Source organism: Mastigoproctus giganteus, chromosome 8, assembly GCF_048544385.1.
Source record: "Mastigoproctus giganteus isolate SK-2022 chromosome 8, ASM4854438v1, whole genome shotgun sequence".
Taxonomy (NCBI): domain Eukaryota; kingdom Metazoa; phylum Arthropoda; class Arachnida; order Uropygi; family Thelyphonidae; genus Mastigoproctus; species Mastigoproctus giganteus.
This window is the reverse complement of record NC_143582.1, coordinates 80,119,462-80,137,336: the sequence shown is the minus strand read 5'-3', so window position 1 is coordinate 80,137,336 and position 17,875 is coordinate 80,119,462. Positions and strand designations below refer to the sequence as shown.

The 17,875-nt window shown below is 38.2% G+C and overlaps 6 non-coding genes across 6 annotated transcripts; 4 read left to right on the top strand and 2 right to left on the bottom strand.

Annotated features, from left to right (window-relative positions):
* The first annotated feature begins 2,589 nt into the window (after positions 1–2,589).
* TRNAN-GUU (transfer RNA asparagine (anticodon GUU)) lies at positions 2,590–2,663 on the top strand. Its single transcript has one exon. It is a non-coding gene; the product is annotated as a tRNA-Asn (tRNA).
* Positions 2,664–3,706: 1,043 nt separating this feature from the next.
* TRNAN-GUU (transfer RNA asparagine (anticodon GUU)) lies at positions 3,707–3,780 on the bottom strand. The gene has a single exon. It is a non-coding gene; the product is annotated as a tRNA-Asn (tRNA).
* A 4,361-nt stretch (positions 3,781–8,141) lies between these two features.
* Positions 8,142–8,215, top strand: TRNAN-GUU (transfer RNA asparagine (anticodon GUU)). Its single transcript has one exon. It is a non-coding gene; the product is annotated as a tRNA-Asn (tRNA).
* A 410-nt stretch (positions 8,216–8,625) lies between these two features.
* TRNAN-GUU (transfer RNA asparagine (anticodon GUU)) lies at positions 8,626–8,699 on the bottom strand. Its single transcript has one exon. It is a non-coding gene; the product is annotated as a tRNA-Asn (tRNA).
* A 3,313-nt stretch (positions 8,700–12,012) lies between these two features.
* On the top strand, positions 12,013–12,086 carry TRNAN-GUU (transfer RNA asparagine (anticodon GUU)). The gene has a single exon. It is a non-coding gene; the product is annotated as a tRNA-Asn (tRNA).
* Positions 12,087–14,396: 2,310 nt separating this feature from the next.
* On the top strand, positions 14,397–14,470 carry TRNAN-GUU (transfer RNA asparagine (anticodon GUU)). Its single transcript has one exon. It is a non-coding gene; the product is annotated as a tRNA-Asn (tRNA).
* Positions 14,471–17,875: the final 3,405 nt, after the last annotated feature.

Sequence of the window (17,875 nt, the reverse complement as noted above, 5' to 3'; positions counted from 1 at the left end):
CGATCAGAGGAATAGAAAAACTTAAATGAAAAATATTCTAGTTAAATCGAAGAATGTAGTTTGCACTGATCGATGTAAATTCATAATTATATATAGGATTACGCATATATGAAAGTAAGTACACGTCACGTGCAACAAACGCTGTCCATTTTTCACCAACTTACCATATCCTGTCCTTTTATACCTATTGCTTATTTCTCTAACACGATTTCTCTAACACTTTTCTCCAAAAACAGCGCTAGTAGGGGGAAAACAACAGGCGGTTCAAAGTCACGCACTAGGACTTCTCTTCCACTGTTTTAATTTAAATATTTACGCTATTATTTGACATACTACAGAAAAGTGGCATTATGGATTAAAAGCAAAGGAGATTTAGATTATTCATTATGAAATTTTTGCTAGTTTGTTTCCGCAATACTCGTAAGTTCATATGATTCACTTTTCGATCTCCAAGATATTTGTTTACTTGCTATAGCGATGCTTTCTTTAGGTTTCTCAAAAATTAATTTTCTATCCTGAAAGCTTTCTGGTTAATGAAATGCGATCTTTCTGGTTTCCATCATCACACGTACAACTTACCTCTTTTCCGTATTTCTCGTGCATCTCAGCATTTTCTCCTAAGTTTGCCACTCGTCTATTAATGATGTTCAATGTATTGTCCTCTACTGGCTTAATGCGGAGACGAATTATCCTCAAGTTCACTCCCACTGCTAAACACAGATCCAAATCGCATCAGTTTAGACACACCGGAAGCGAAATACAATCATCTCCTTATTGAACCCTTTGCTGATAAAATATTTCCTAGATGTCAGGATGTTACTAAATTTGAAGATTTCTGCTGGATTCGCAACGACCAGATACAATATTCTTAACCAAGAGCTATCTTTAACACTTAAATCGCAGACCATCCAAATATACATCGACGCTACTCCAATAAAAGAAACATTCCCGTACATCAGAGCCACAAGGACTTCCATCGCACCCACAGCCGAAGGTTAGATGAAATATATTGAACGATTTTAAAATAGTCCAGACCAAATCAAGTACTGTACACTGATCTCAACGCCATCTGCCCACCACCCAACTCTCTACTCCAGACAACTAATAGATGTAATTAACTCTCTGCGGCGATTATGTACTGATGGAATTGATCAAATCCCACGCTTTATAATAAAGTAGATAAGCCCGTATATTATTATACTTCACATATTTAATTTCATCCTGACTCAGCATGCTTTTTCCCACCACTGGACAGCCGTTGCGTGATGCCATTTCCTGAAACCCGTTTCCATTTCTCGTGAAGCATTTTCCGATAATCGCGATTGAACCAAATTTACAGAAGCCCATGGAAAAAACTAATTCTGCCGAGTTTATCTGATCAGTTCACGGCCCAAGTTCTAAAGCGTTCCATTCTGCACTGCATAACAGATCCACAACTTCAAACTGTCCCACAGTTGAAAACCCCCATTCTTCATTCTCTATGCTGAACTCGTAGTCACTTACGTGGACATTGAATTCGCATTATACAGCCTGAGCATCCACGCTCGCCTCACTTTTCTAAACTCCTTCTTCAAAATCGATGTTGACATGTTCTGGTTTATCAGGTCTCCACTGCATAAGAGAAGCTCTCCGGTCTCCACTGTCATGTCTCCGGCTATCAGGTCTCCACTGCATTCCACAACTATTTGGGCTATTATTCACTGCCATCCTGAAACTATGGTCCATTCGAGAGACGACATTGTAGTCTGTGAGGATGACATTAAGCTCCTAACCCTCATCAATTTATGAATACCGTTTGGAAGTCATCATTGCTTCCATAAATGAAACGCTTCATGCCTTGGCTGAGTTGTTAAACTAAGCCAAGCATCGCAAACAGCAAAGACTTGGGAGTTATCTTTGCCCGATATTAAGCTTTAAAGCCCACACAGATATTCTTCACAAGGGCTTCAGTTGAAATGCTAAAAATCGCTTCCTGCATACTCAAGACCTGAATATCACAGCGAAATATATTAAATCTATTGTATATCTGGCAATCCTATACACGTCTGAATTATGGACCATCCTCACGTACCAAAACCCAATTTTAGTAAGAGAATTCTGGCTTCTGGAACGGGCAACCGACAAACACAGATTTCCTTTACAATTGCGAACCACTGCTATGGTAGCTCAACAAGCCATCCAACGACTACCGCGACATTTATAAGAATCACTTCATAATGTTCAGAAGATTATGGAATCGTTTTATACTAACAGAGCTGTGAAATCAATAACAATCAATGTAAAGTGGACCCTGGCTTTTGGGTTTTGTAATTTAGATAAGAATGCTATTATCGCGACAGTTTCAATTCACTTTTGAATTAGTATTGTGTTGGTTACGTAACTGTGGCTGTTATCCAGCTAGTGTTTCTTAGTTTCAGTACGAAGGCTGAGGCTGAAATGTCGTAAGCTATACGCTGGTTCCTTATTGGTCAAGTTGCTTGACTTAAACCACTCACTGACCTGGTCTTATTCAATAATGAAACCTGTCCATCCCTGGGGGTTGGCAAATCATTTGATGAAAAGCAACGGCTTGAAAGGCTTAGCGTGGTCGCCTCCGTGGCGCAATCGGCTAGCGCGTTCGGCTGTTAACCGAAAGGTTGGTGGTTCAAGCCCACCCGGGGGCGTTTCTCATCACATTTTTTTTTCTTATTTCATTAAAGCCAATAAAAATCCATAAACTATTAATCCGCGTATATTGTATGTTGGTAATGAACTTAATAATCGAATTTAAAATGATTTTATTAATGTCTGAATTTGAAGAAATAAAAGAATAAATAAAATTTAATGATTATATTAAAAAAAATAGTATATACAAAAACAGATATAAAGAAATTTCCTACTTAGCAGTTTTCAACACTAATTGCGCATTTTTTCAGAATAGAATTTAATTTTTGTTATCAACGTTATATTTACATTTCTTTTATTTGAATTTATCTTTTTTTACATTAACCTTCAACCTTAAGATTAAATAAACAAATAATAATTGCTGAAACGTACTTTGCGATAATTTTAATACCCTTCTGGAAAAACGCAAAGGAAAATAAATATTTTATTGACTTTCCTGCCATTTTTACAAAACGAAACTTTAATAGTCGAGTAATTTTTCACGCATGCGTTATTCACTTGGATAAATTAAAGCGGTTTATCGAAAAAAACACCAGATGGCTCCACCTTTGTCTTTCGATACAAACAATTTGTGCATTGTATTATTTCTACAGCTTGATTAAGTGAACTTAGTGGCAGATTTTATTTTTATTTCGATTTGAGCAATTTTGGCATTACAAATGCAGACTAAACATTTCAGAAATAATTCTTTGCCAGAGTTTTGTGCTTTAGCAAATAAAGAAATGTTGAAAAACTGAAGGATGCTGTACAGTTGAATAACTTTAATGTTTGGGTCCACGTATTCGTATATGGACATAATAAATGGTTGAAAATTCGAGCATAATTTCTATTACTGTAAATCACTCACAGGGAAATGTTTTGCGATCTCATTTGAATTTAACGATTATACGTGGAACCATAAGTTGCATAATTACTTGCCTTTGCACAAGGGATCTGGGTGCAACTGATTTTGGGTCCACTCAATTCATTACAGCATTCGTGGTATCCATTACTGTCGGAGTTTCTTTACTTGTGCATGAAAAGGGACGAATGGAAAAAGAAACGCCCCCGGGTGGGCTTGAACCACCAACCTTTCGGTTAACAGCCGAACGCGCTAGCCGATTGCGCCACGGAGGCATCTGTTTGGCTTTTTCCAATATGTGTCTTTTCATGAGAGGATTCCTCGGCCCTCGTGGTTCGATAAAAAGCCTTAATGAATGCAAGCCAGTTTATTTAGCAGTTTAAATGAACCAGCATAAAACAGCTTCAGAAATCTGATTCGCCGAATTGATGAGATTTATTCCTTAACTGTTATTCCAGCGTATGACTTGTGTACTTTCACGAGTGAGAGCAACTATGAGAGTTTTTTACATCGGGAAGAAACTAAATTTAATTCAATTGATTTGTTAAATTTAAATAGAGAATCATACGAACTTGTAGTATTAAAATCCTTTCAGGCGTGCACCCAGGATTCTTCTCCGGCTCATTGCTAGAAAAATTACTCACTTCTTGCTTTTTTTTTTTTTTCTTTTATCCTTTTGATCTAGTATTTTTAGGAGTTCGGTTCTTCCGAAGTTGCATCAGAGGCGAATACTGGGTTTGCTAAACTAGCAAGACTCTTGTGTATTTATTGGATGATTGTTTTCTACAGAAGCATGTTAGAGAGGCAACCTAACTTCAGTAGTAGAGAAAATCATGGAGACTTTGATCAGTGGTGGAATTCGGGATCATTTGGACAGAAATGGAATTCTGAAGGATAGTCAGCATGTTTTTGTAAAGGAAAAATCATGTTAACTAATCTTGTTAGCTATTTTGACAGGATAACTCAAGAGCTGGACTTAGAGAATAATTTCGACATTGTTTATTTCGATTTCAGCAAACCATTTGACTCAGTCCCACATGAGCGGTTACTTTATAAGCTGGAACAGGTTGGAATTACAGGTAAAATCCTTAGATGGATAGCTGGATGGTTTCAGGGGAGAGGGTTGTGATAAATGGTTGTTCCTTAGATTGGGTTCATGTAAGAAGTGGGGTTCATCAAGGATCTATATTATGGTTACTGTTGTTTTCAATTTTCATAAATGACATAGATGAAGGGATAGATGGTATGATGTCTAAATTTGCAATTGATATAAAGATTGGTAGCGTAGTTAGTGATCACCGTCAAGCAAAGTGACCTAGATAGACTTCAGGGATGGTCAGAAAAGTGGCAGTTTTGCTTAAAACCAGCAAAGTGCAAGGTCTTACACCTGGGGAACAGTAATCACAAAATACTCATACACTTGGTGGAGTTGAACTAAAGTCAGTAGTAGAGGAAAGGGACTTGGAAGTTACGATACGTTAGACATGAAGTTCTCCGATCATTTTAGACATGTTGCAAGGAAGGCACGTGGTATCCTATCGATTATTAATCGAACATTTGCTAGTAGGGGTAAGGACGTCATAAGTAGCATTATAGAAGGCTGCTGTTAGGCCGCACTTGGAATACTGTGTTCAAGTATGGAGACCACACCAAAAAAAAGACATTCTGCTTCTTGAAAGGGTCCAGAGACTGGTAACTCTCCTGGCAAGATCAGCAAAACGGCGTCCATATGAGGAAAGATTTCGAATATGTGGATTGCAGAGCATGGAAACTAGGGACTATAGAGGGGACTTTATTGAGGTATTTAAGCCTCTGAAAGGCATAAGCAAAATGAATAAGGACACAATTTTCACGGTTATAAATTATTCTAGAACTAGGGGCCATAATTTCAAGTTACGGGGGGAGATTTTTAAATTGGACTGCAGGAAGTTTTATTTTAGTCTGCGAGTATAAATTACTGGAATAAGTTACCTACATGGGTGGTAGAGGCTGACAGTTTGGGGAAATTCAAAGGCAGGTGGGTAATTACCTATGGGAGGAGGAAAACGTATAAGTTGTCCATTTCCTTTTCTTTTATTATTCTTTATTTAATTTATATTTAATAATTACAATAATATTATTATTTTACTCCTTTTTTTTTTTTTTTTTTTTTTTTGGCTGGTGAGCAAGGAAGCCTTAAGCCATATGGCCATTACTAATACTAATAAAAGAGAGAGAAATATACCAGAAATGATTACACTACCCGAGAAAATTTTTTTTTCGTCATACCTCTGGAACGAATGTTGGTTATTCTGAACAAAATAATGTCCTGATTCTGAAAATATCAATCTTTTACTTCTGTCACGTCTACATCAAAAGATATACATATATATTTTTAAATTCCTTGTTTTTATACAATATCAGCATATGTGGTTGTAATTATTACACACAATATATGTTACTTAGACATGTTTCCCACTCAATGATTTCCTTCTATACTCCAGATTGCTTTCTTGTTTAAGTAACCAACAGTAAGCCCCAATCATGGCAGAGTCCCAGCGACCTTGGTGTCGTTTTTCCATTGCAGATACGTCCTGGTAGAAGCGCTCTCATTGTTCATCACTGACATCTGCTTAGTTTTCAGGAAATAAATCCAAATGGGAATGAAGGAAATGCATTTTCAATGACATTCGGCACCCCCATGTTCTTGTAACATTTCAGCAAGTTTGTCACCAGTTGCTCATAGTTCTCTTCTTTTCTCTTTCCGAGGAATCCGTGTACCACAGCCTTGAAAGACCGCCATGCAGCCAGTTGAACATCATTCAGGTTTCTTTGAAATTCTTCGTCTTTTAGGAATTTTCTTATTTGAGGACCTATGAAAATTCCTTCCTTCAGCTTTGCATAAGATAAATTTGGAAACATTTTCAGTAAATATGCGAATCCTCTGCTTTCTTTATCCAGTGTCTTAGTGAAATTCTTAATCAGTTCAAGTTTGATGTGTAAAAGGGAAGAAAAACCTTTTGTGGATCATCCAATGGAACATACTTTATATTGCTTTTGCCGGGAACATATTGATCTCTCTTATCCTAGTGTTGTACGACTATCCCACAAACACAGAAAACAACAGAATTTAGTGAAACCACCTTGCAACCCAACAAGCAGTCCAATCACTTTGAGATCACCACAAATATTCCAACCATAATAGGCATTGTAACGTATAGTAGCAAGAATCTGGGACATACTATCGTAAGTTTCTTTCAGGCCAACAGCATGAACAATAGGAATTGATGGTAAAGTATTTCCATTAGGAAGCAATACTGCTTTCAAACTTAGCTTTGATGCATCAATAAACAAACGCCATTCAGAGGTATTGTGATCAATGTTCAGTTCGTGCATAAGACGAACGAAGTCTTTGCAGACACATATGTTGTTTTCCATTGGAAAATATCTTGAAAACTCTCCATTTCGCTTACGGTATATTGTAATGTTTGTACCTTTGGCGAGTAAGTCCCATTGTTGTAGTCTGGATCCGAGTAATTCAGTCTTCTCTTTGGGTAAGCCCAAGTCTCTGATCAAGCAGCTTAATTCTTCTTGTTCAATGTAGAGTGGGGCCTTTTCTTTTTCTGGCTCTTAGTCCAAATCATGTGAAGTACATGGTTCCGCAACATCTGGTAAAACGATTTCTTCTGTACCTTCATCACTACTCCCAATACCCCAAGATTTTGGTGGCACAGGTACTGGCAGTTCTTTACCGTGTGGCACTGGCCTAATTGCTGATGGGATATTTGGATATTTGATGCAGTGCTTGCTCTTTTTGGAAATACCTTTTATTTTTATCATGCAGAAATAGCAGTCGTCGAAATGATTCTTGGGCTCGTGCCACACCATAGGGACGGCAAAAGGTAATGCTCCCAGCTTGCCATATAACCACAGCCTTAAATTTGTTGTACAAGTAATACAACAGATATGTGGAGGCCATTTTTTTTCTTAGTCACCGATCTTGCAGCCGAAGTACAATGAATATGCAATTTTTGTGACATTGTGTATTTTCTTCCTCTGAGTTTTTGGGGTTAAGTGTCCACAAACATAGCAGAAGTTGTCTGGGTGATTGACGCAAGTTCTGTGCTTTGTCTTCTCCATTTTAACAATGCATTAACCTAAAAACAGTAAAAGCAATTGGTAAATTTGAACAGAAGGTGAATTCTTGTGGTTACATTGGTCTCAGACAGTTTTTAAGTTCTGTACAGTGGGACCAACTATTCTTATTACAAAGAATAACTCTAAATGAGAAGCATTCGGGGGAAAAATCATAGAAGCTTTAGGCTTTTCATAACAACTAACAAATACTGTTCAAGGCTGCCTAAATGGATGCCACGTGAATTGTTGAGACACGTAACAGAGAAGAAAGATGCATGGGGTGCATACGAATTATCAGGTGACACAGACTCTTATGATGAATATAAATTAGTCCGCAATCCATCACAAAGGAGGCTAGGAAAGCCAAGGCAGATTAACGGAAGTCTCAAGCAAAGAATGCCAAGAAAAGCAGCAAAGTGTTTTTACTTATATTAATAATAGAAAGGACTTCTTGTCCAACCACAAGGGTCGAGGAATCTTCTCATGAAAAGACCAAAATTGAAAAAACGGGGAAACAGAGGCCTCCGTGGCGCAATCGGCTAGCGCGTTCGGCTGTTAACCGAAAGGTTGGTGGTTCAAGCCCACCCGGGGGCGTTTTTATGTCATTTTTTTCACAAATCATAAGTTCACGTGCTTTCGCAGTTGATGACTTGTAGCCTCTAAAACCGATATCAAATATCCTATTAAGTTCACTACGTACAATTTTAGAATTACTTTGTTATTATTTAAAAATTTATAATTTAATGCGATGACTATTTTGAAAAAGTATTCTTACAATATAAAGTCATCTTAACTGAAATGAGTATTAATATATTCTGAATTAGGGGAGTCGAGGGGAAGGACATTCTGAATTAAGCCAGTCGAGGGGAAGGTTATTTTAAAAGGCAAAATAATATAATTAGCGACTGATTTTGAGTCCATTCAATTCATTACAGCATTCGTGGTATCCACTACTGTCAGAGTTTCTTTACTTATGCATGAAAAGGGACGAATGGAAAAAGAAACGCCCCCGGGTGGGCTTGAACCACCAACCTTTCGGTTAACAGCCGAACGCGCTAACCGATTGCGCCACGGAGGCATCTGTTTGGCTTTTTCCAATATGTGGCTTTTCATGAGAGGATTCCTCGGCCCTCGTGGTTCGATAAGAAGCCTTAATGAATGAAAGCCAGTTTATTTAGCAGTTTAAATGAACCAGCATGAAACAGCTTCAGAAATCTGATTCGCCCAATTGATGAATCCTTAACTGTTATTCCAGCGTATGACTTGTGCACTTTCACGAGTGAGAGCAACTTCCGCTTGTTTACAGTTGGAAGAAACTAAATTTAATTTAATTGATTTGTTGATTTAAAATAGAGAATCATGCGAACTTGCACTATTAAAGTCCTTTCAGGCGTGCACCCAGGATTCTTCTTCGGCTCATTGCCAGAAAAATGACTCATTTTTTGCTTTTTCTGTTATTATCCTTTCGGTCTTCAGGAGTTTTGTTCTTCCAACATTGGATCAGAGACAAACACCGGGGTCGCCAATCCATTATACCTGCAAATCGCAATAGAGCTCAGGTAGTGAGCATTGTTGCAATTTGGATAACTGATGGTTTGTGCAATTTGCAATAAACCATCAATTACCCAAAACGGAACTATGAGCTTACCTATTGCACGCCTCGGGAACTGCCTTTGTAACGTATAGTGCTGACATCTAACGGATTAAAAGAGCGCTGTCTCTGCTTTTCATTTGAATACAGTACATGTATATTTTTCTCTTATCCTCATTCTTTGCTTCAACCAGGGGAGGATGCACGCAGTTTTTCGGCAGGAAGGAACGATATAACGATGTGTTTACTGTAAATAAAAATTATTCCCAAATTTTTAACTAGCCATTATACAGAACTGAAACGCCACATAACCCCTTAATAAAACACACGCAATATTTGTTCCACTTTACTCAGACCCCCTCCTGGATCTTCCTCTGGCTCTAATATTCGAAATGGAAAATATTAATGACCGAAACAGTAATATTTGGGAACAGCAACAAACAAGACAATCCCGCAGAAGAAACCAGACATAACCCTTGTGGACAGGAAGGAAAAGTTGGGTACGCTATTGACATAGCGGTACCCAACAGTGGCAACCTCCAGAAAACCCATGAGGAAAACATCAAGAAGTACAAGAACCTAAGACAGGAGATCAAAGTATATCTGGCTTAATGTTGAAGTTTGCAGATGATACAAAGGTTGGCAGGGTTGTTAATGACACTAAAGACAGTATGCTACTGAAACAGAATCTGGAAAGGTTAGGCAGATGGGCTGAGACGTGGCAACTGTAGTTTAACATTGACAAATGCAAAGTACTGCATATGGGTAGAAGTAATCCCAGTGAAATGTACCAACTGTGTGGTACTACACTCGGGAAGGCGGAGAACGAAAAAGATCTGGGGGTAATTGTGAAGTCAGATATGAAGTTCTCTGAGTAGTTCAGACGGGTGACAGAGCAGTTCATGGAGTTTTGTCAATGATATAAAGGAATTTTGCTAGCAGAGACAAGGAGGTGTCTCTGCTAGCAAAATTGTGGCAATGGTCAGGCCACGCCTTCAGTACTGCGTACAGGTCTGGAGGCCTCATTTTAAGAAGGACGTTGAGTTGCTTGAGCGTGTACAGAAAGGGCAACACGATTGGTGAAAGGAACAAAGGGGTTCTCTTACTAAGAGAGGCTTAAATTCTGCAAGTTGCAGCATCTGGAGACTAGGCACGTGTGAGATGATCTGATTGTGGTGTACAAGGATTTAAATGGTTTGAGCACGCTCAATGCTGATGGAATACTTCCGCTTGCTCAGATTAAGAACCTGAGTGGGGCATAAATTCAAATTGAGGAAAGAGAGTGGTAGAATAGATGTACGGAAATTTGCTTTTAGCCAGCGGGTAGTTCATTGCTGGAAGAAACTTCCATCTGCCGTTGTGAAAGCTGATAGCTTAAATAAATTCAAGGAAGAAGTGGACAAACATTTGAAGTGAATGGATAGGTAAAATGGGAATTTTTTTTTTCTTTGTCTGATGCTCTATAAGCTTGTTTCTTGCATCATATGCCTCAAGTAATGCAACTAATGCTAATGTGTCATATGCCGCAAGTTACGACCATCCCTATCATCGTGTCAACCACCTGTATGGTGCCAAAGACCCTACATAACAGCCTAGCGGCAATAGATCTCCCAGAGAACACCTACAAGGAACTCCAAAAAGTCGCAATCCTGAACAACTCTAGGATAGTCAGAGTTCCTCGACCAACAGTAACACCAGACATTACAACCACCCTGTGTACTTGGTAGCAATATCCGTCGAGAGGTGGAACCCCCAATCAGGGAGAAATAATAATTAATCACATTATTATTATTGTTATTACTATTATATTTCATTTTGTTACTGTTCCCAAATATTACTGTTTCGGTTATTAATATTTTCCATTTCGAATATTAAAGTCAGAAGACGATCCAGGAGGGGGTCTAAGTAAAGTGGAACAAATTTTGCGCATGTTTTATGACGTTAAGGGGTTATGTGGCGTTTGAGTTCTGCATAATGGCTCGTTAAAAATTTGGGAATAATTTTTGTTTACAGTAAACACATCGTTATATCGTTCCTTCCTGCCGAAAAACTGCATGCATCCTGCCCTGGTTGAAGCAAAGAATGAGGATAAGAGAAAAATATACATGTACTGTATTCAAATGAAAAGCAGAGACAGCGCTCTTTTAAACCGTTAGATGTCAGCACTATACGTTACAAAGGCAGTTCTCGAGGCGTGCAATAGGTAAGCTCATAGTTCCGTTTTGGGTAATTGATGGTTTATTGCAAATTGCACAAACCATCAGTTATCCAAATTGCAACAATGCTCACTACCTGAGCTCTATTGCGATTTGCAATAGAGATCAGGTATAATGGCGACCCCGGTGCTCGCCTCGGATGCAACGTTCGAAGAACCGAACTCGTAAAGATACTAGATCAAAAGGATAATAATAAAAAAAAAAGTAAGAAATGAATAGTTTTTCTAGCAATGAGCCAAAGAAGAATCCTGGGTGCACGCCTCAAAGGATTTTAATACTGCAAGTTCCTATGATTCTCTATTTAAAATTAACAAATCAATTGAATTAAATTTACTGTACTTTCTTCCCGATGTAAACAAGCGGCAGTTGCTCTCACTCGTGAAAAGTACACAAGTCATACGCTGGAATAACAGTTAAGGACTCAGTCTCATCAATTGGGCGAATCAGATTTCTGAAGCTGTTTGCTGCTGGTTCATTTAAACTGCTAAATAAACTGGCTTGCATTCATTAAGGCTTTTTATCGAACCACGAGGGCCGAGGAATCCTCTCATGAAAAGACACATATTGGAAAAAGCCAAACAGACGCCTCCGTGGCGCAATCGGCTAGCGCGTTCGGCTGTTAACCGAAAGGTTGGTGGTTCAAACCCACCCGGGGGCGTTTCTTTTTCCATTCGTCCCTTTTCATGCATAAGTAAAGAAACTCCGACAGTAGTGAATGCCACGAATGCTGTAATGAATTGAGTGGACTCAAAATCAGTCGCCAATTACATTACTTTGCCTTTTAAAATAACCTTCCCCTCGACTGGCTTAATTCAGAATGTATTAATACTATTTTCAGTCAACGCGACTTTATATTGTAAGAATACTTTTTCAAAATAGTCATCGCATTAAATTATATTTTAATTTTTTAAATGATAAGTGAAAAATAAAGTAATTCCAAAATTGTATGTAAGATGAACTTAATACGGTAATTGGTATCGGTTTAGGAGTTTACAAGTTGATGCTCATCGACTGTGAAAGCACGTGAACTTAACTTATGATTTTTGAAAAAATGGCATAAAAACGCCCCCCCCCCAGTGGACTTGAACCACCAACCTTTTAGTTAACAGCCGAATGTGCTGGCCGATTGCCATGGAATTGTGACTTTTCATGAGACCATTTCTCGGCCCTCCTAGTTGGATAAGAAGTCCTAATGAATGTAAGCCAATTTATTTATCAGTTTAAATGAACCAGTATAAGAATCACCAACGAGGGTGGTCGTATCTCTTCTGAAATTTCAGCCTAAAATAGTTTTAGAAATCCAATTCGTTAGGCTGATGAGACTGCGTCCTATTCCAGCATATGAGGTGAGTTATTTCACGAGTGAGAGCAACTTCTAATCGTTTTCATCGATAAATTAAAAGGGAAAAGGCTATTATAATACCAACGTACAAAATGCTGAAAATAAAGAAAATAATTACTTAAAAAACTGTAAATCATTATTTGCCTTTGCACAGGTCGCTTGGGTTCTCTGCAATTACGCAAATATATAATTATGCAAGTATTTATTTTGAACAATTTCTCTTCCACTTTCCTCCCAGTTATCATAAAATTATTTAGCTTCCTGTTAGAGTTTCATAAACTTCTGGTATTCCCCTCACCAAAGAATTCTTCATGTGTGAATGCAGATGCAAAATACCTATTCAGCCTGTGAGAAACCTGAGCAGAATTATTAATTCACGTGGCATCCATTTAGCAGCTTTGAGCAGTATTTGTTAGTTGTTATGAAAAGCCTAAATCTTCTATGATTTTTCCACTGAATGCTTCCCATTTAGAGTTATTGTTGGTAACATCATCAGTTGGTCCCACTGTCCAGAATTTAAAAACTGTCTGAGACCAATGTAACCACCCGTACCAAAGCAAAAGTTTTTCCTTTTACCCTTACAGGGATTACGTCTTTAAGTAAATTCTACATCAATTCCCTGTGTCATTGCCACCTAGCGGGAGGGGGGGGGGTCTTTCACCTGCAGATTCGTAATGTAGAAAGAATCACTGCTGATAATCATTTCTAGTATAAGGCTTCCTTGCTCACCAGCCAAAAAAAAACAAAAAAGAAAAAAGAGTAACGTAATAATATTATTATTAAATATAATAAAAGAAAGGAAATGGACAGCCTATGCGTTTCCCTCTTCCCTTACGCAATTATCCAGGTTACCTTTCAATTTCCCCAAATTGTCAGCCTCTACCACCCATGTAGGTAACTTAATTCAGTAATTTATAACTCCTCTTGCTCTTGAGTAACCCTGTCATAATAGTTAACCAGATTAGTTAAACATAATTTTCCCTTTACAAAACCATGCTGACTATCCTTCAGAATTCCATTTCTGTCCAAATGATCCCGAATTCCACCATTGATCAAAGTCTCCACGATTTTCTCTACCACTGAAGTTAGGTTGCCTCTCTAACATGCTTCTGTAGAAAACAATCATCCAATAAATACACAAGAGTCTTGCTAGTTTAGCGAACCCAGTGTTCACCTCGGATGCAACGTTGGAAAAACCGAACTCCTAAAAATACTAGATCAAAAGGATAATAGAAAAAAAAGAGAAAAAACAAGAAGTGAGTCATTTTTCTGGCAATGAGCCGAAGAAGAATCCTGGGTGCACGCCTGAAAGGATTTTAATACTGCAAATTCGTATGATTCTCTATTTAAAATTAACAAATCAATTGAATTAAATTTAGTTTCTTCCCAATGTAAACAAGCTCTCATAGTTGCTCTCACTCGTAAAAGGACACAAGTCATACGCTGGAATAACACTTAAGGAATAAGTCTCATCAATTGGGCTAATCAGATTTCTGAAGCTGTTTTATGCTGGTTCATTTAAACTGCTAAATAAACTGGCTTTCATTCATTAAGGCTTCTTATCGAACCACAAGGGCCGAGGAATCCTCTCATGAAAAGCCACATATTGGAAAAAACGAAACGGACGCCTCCGTGGCGCAATCGGCTAGCGCGTTCGGCTGTTAACCGAAAGGTTGGTGGTTCAAGCCCACCCGGGGGCGTTTCTTTTTCCATTCGTCCCTTTTCATGCATAAGTAAAGAAACTCTGACAGTAGTAGATACCACGAATGCTGTAATGAATTGAGTGGGTTTAAAATCAGTCGCTAATTATATTATTTTGCCTTTTAAAATAACCTTCCCCTAATTCAGAATGTATTAATACTCATTTCAGTTAAGATGACTTTATATTGTAAGAATACTTTTTAAAAATAGTCATCCAATTAAATTATATTTTAATTTTTTGAATAATAACAAAGTAATTCTAAAATTGTATGTAAGTGAACTTAATAGGATAATTGATATCGGCTTTAGAGGCTACAAGTTGTTAGTCATCAACCGCGAAAGCACGTGAACTTATGATTTCTGAAAAAATGGCATAAAAACGCCCCCGGGTGGGCTTGAACCACAACCTTTCGGTTAACAGCCGAACGCGCTAGTCGATTGCGCCACTTTAATGTTTTCCAATATGTGTCTTTTCACGAGAGAATCCTCGGCCCTCGTGGTTTGATAAAAAGCCCTATGAATGTAAGCCAATTTATTTATCAGTTTAAATGAACCAGCATAAGAATCACCCACGCAGGTGGTCGTATCTCTTCCGAAATTTCAACCTAAAACAGTTTTAGAAATCCAATTCCTTAGGCTGATGAGACTGCGTCCTATTCCAGCATATGAGGTGAGTGATTTCACGAGTGAGAGCAACTTCTAATTGTTTTCATCGATAATAAATTAAAAAGGAATAGGGTAGTGTAATGCCAACGTACAAAATGCTGAAATTAAAGAAAATAGTCACTTAAAAAACAGAAAATGATTATTTGCCTTTGCACAGATCGTTTGGGTTCTGTGCAATTATGCAACTAATTATTTTGAACAATTTCTCTTCCAGTTTCCTCCTAGTTATCATAAAATTATTTAGCTTCCTGATAGAGTTTGATAAACTTCTGGTATTCCCCTCACTAAAGAATTCTTCATGTGTGAATGTAGATGCAAAATACACATTCAGCCTGTCAGAAACCTGAGCAGGATCAAGTGTTAAACCATCGACATTACGTGGACCAATCTAATATAAGTAAAAATACTTTGCTGCTTTTCTTGACATTCTTTGCTTGAGACTTTTGTTAATCTCCCTTGAATTTTGTATCCTCCTTTGTGATGGATTGCGGACTAATTTATATTCACTTTAAGTGTCAGCTGATAATTCGTATGCATCCCATGCATTTTTCTTCTCTGTTACGTGTCTCAATAATTCACGTTTATTTGCTAAAATCCAAATAAACAATGTAGAAGTTATTCCCAAAGTCCAGCTCTTGAGTGACCCTGTCAAAATAGCTAACCAGATTAGTTAAACATGAATTAACTTGATTAAACATGATTTCTACTGTTGGATCTGTCTTTTCTGTATACATTGTACCACTCGATATACAAATTCTGCATCCCTCATATCTGAGTGACACCTTTCTGATATCCCAACAATGTTTGCATTTGATCAACATTTCTAATTCATCAAAAGTATTTACTATGATCTTCACTAGGGGACGCTAGTGAGCTGCTCGTGACATTAGTTCTGTAAGGACGAACATTTCTTCGTTAACCTATATTATACTTATTTGATAAACGTAAATTTCCTTTCGTTATAAAGAATATCTCATCATCAGCGTAAATCGATGAAACCGCGTATATTTTGTACTTAAACTTGAATTAAACTTTTGCTTTGCATCTCTTATTTCGGAAACTAGATGGCAGCACTAACAATACAGGGCGAAGCTACCAAAAGCCACTTTTGATAATGAAACTGTAAAACAAGCAGATAAGAATACTTTTGTTTATATCCATTAGAGTATTAGATTGGAAGTGCGCAGTTTTGCATTGCTTATCAAAGAATTCGGTGATAAGATTGGAGTCGATATTGATGCATTAATGTGAATCAATATGCCAGGGGTACCACCGTGCTATTTGAACCAGGAGTGAACCCAACCATAAAAAAAAAAAATTAAAATCAGAGTTCCCCCACCCCCACATCTATTCTGCCACCAGTGGAATGTATAGTAGAAAATATTCTCTTAAACCAAAAATTATAAACCTTTTTCAATTGGCATCAATAGATAACTAAACGTACACTATGCAAAGTTAAGTTCCCACGTGATATGATCATGTGGCAACAGCGATAAGACAAGTCTGTGGAACAGTGGAAAAAGATCATGCTCTCTCTGAAGACTACATTTTTTTGTACCAATAGTAGGGTGAAAGTGTGGTGAACCTCATGAAGTGATGCATCCAGACTATTTCGTCCACCACTCAAGCGGATGGAGGTGGTATCGTGGTATGGAGTATGTTCTGTTGGTACGGACTGGGTCCGCTCATACCGTTAGAAGATCGTGTTACCTCTAATGAATTATCTTTCTGTCGTATCGGACCAACTTCACCCTGCAATGCTTCGTTTTAACTCTGATTGCGATGGATTCTTTTAAGGCAACAACGTAACTGTCCACCGTGCAAGAATTGCTTCTGGGCGGTTCGAAGAACGTTCCCAAGATTTCCAACATCTACTCCGGCCGCCTGAATCTCCAGATCTGAATTCAATTGAGAATCTCTAGGATACGTTGGAAAGGACAGTTTGGCTTCATTGTTCTCTACCGACCACATGTCCCCTTCCTCTGGGATTTTGGAAAAATGAATCATACCCGCCATCATCAACGCGTCAGGAATAGGGATAAAAGCAACTATGTTCATGCTAGAAGCATGCTTGCTTCTGGGGTGAACCAGTGAAATACCAATGGAATGAAGTGGATGGATCGAAGCGCTGAGTTTGGCGACTTTCAACGAAGAGTCATTGTGAAATGCAATACCGGTGATCACCTTGTTCGTGCCATTGCAGCTCTCCTTACTGTGTGACAGCAGTATAGGGAAGGTCTTTTTATGTTCCAGTATGACAATGCCCCATTCATACTGCACAGCCTGTCTTGAGTTGGTTTGAATATATGCAAAGGTTTCATTTCCCTGCCCAGAAACCAGGCCTTAACCCCCATTGAACATAATTACAAAATATCTGTTTTTGTAGAATGATGAAGCCACATTTAAGCAAAATGGAATTCTTAATCGCCATAACTGCCTTTATTACTCGCTTAATAACCCTCGTTTATTCTTTAGCAAGGATATAAACCCTCCTGGCTTGACAGTCTGGTATGGAATTTGGACAGGAGGTGTTCTCGGACCTCCAAATCATTCCATTAATGCAGTCAAAAACAATTTTCAGCTGTGCTTTTTTATGCAGGCTGGAGCACCAACTCACTCTGCAAAAACTGTCCGCGAATTCTTAGATGAAAATTTCCCAGGTCGATGAATCGGACGGCGGAGTTCCATTGAATAGCCACCGCGTTTCCTCTCAGGATTTAACCACCTGTGATCACTTG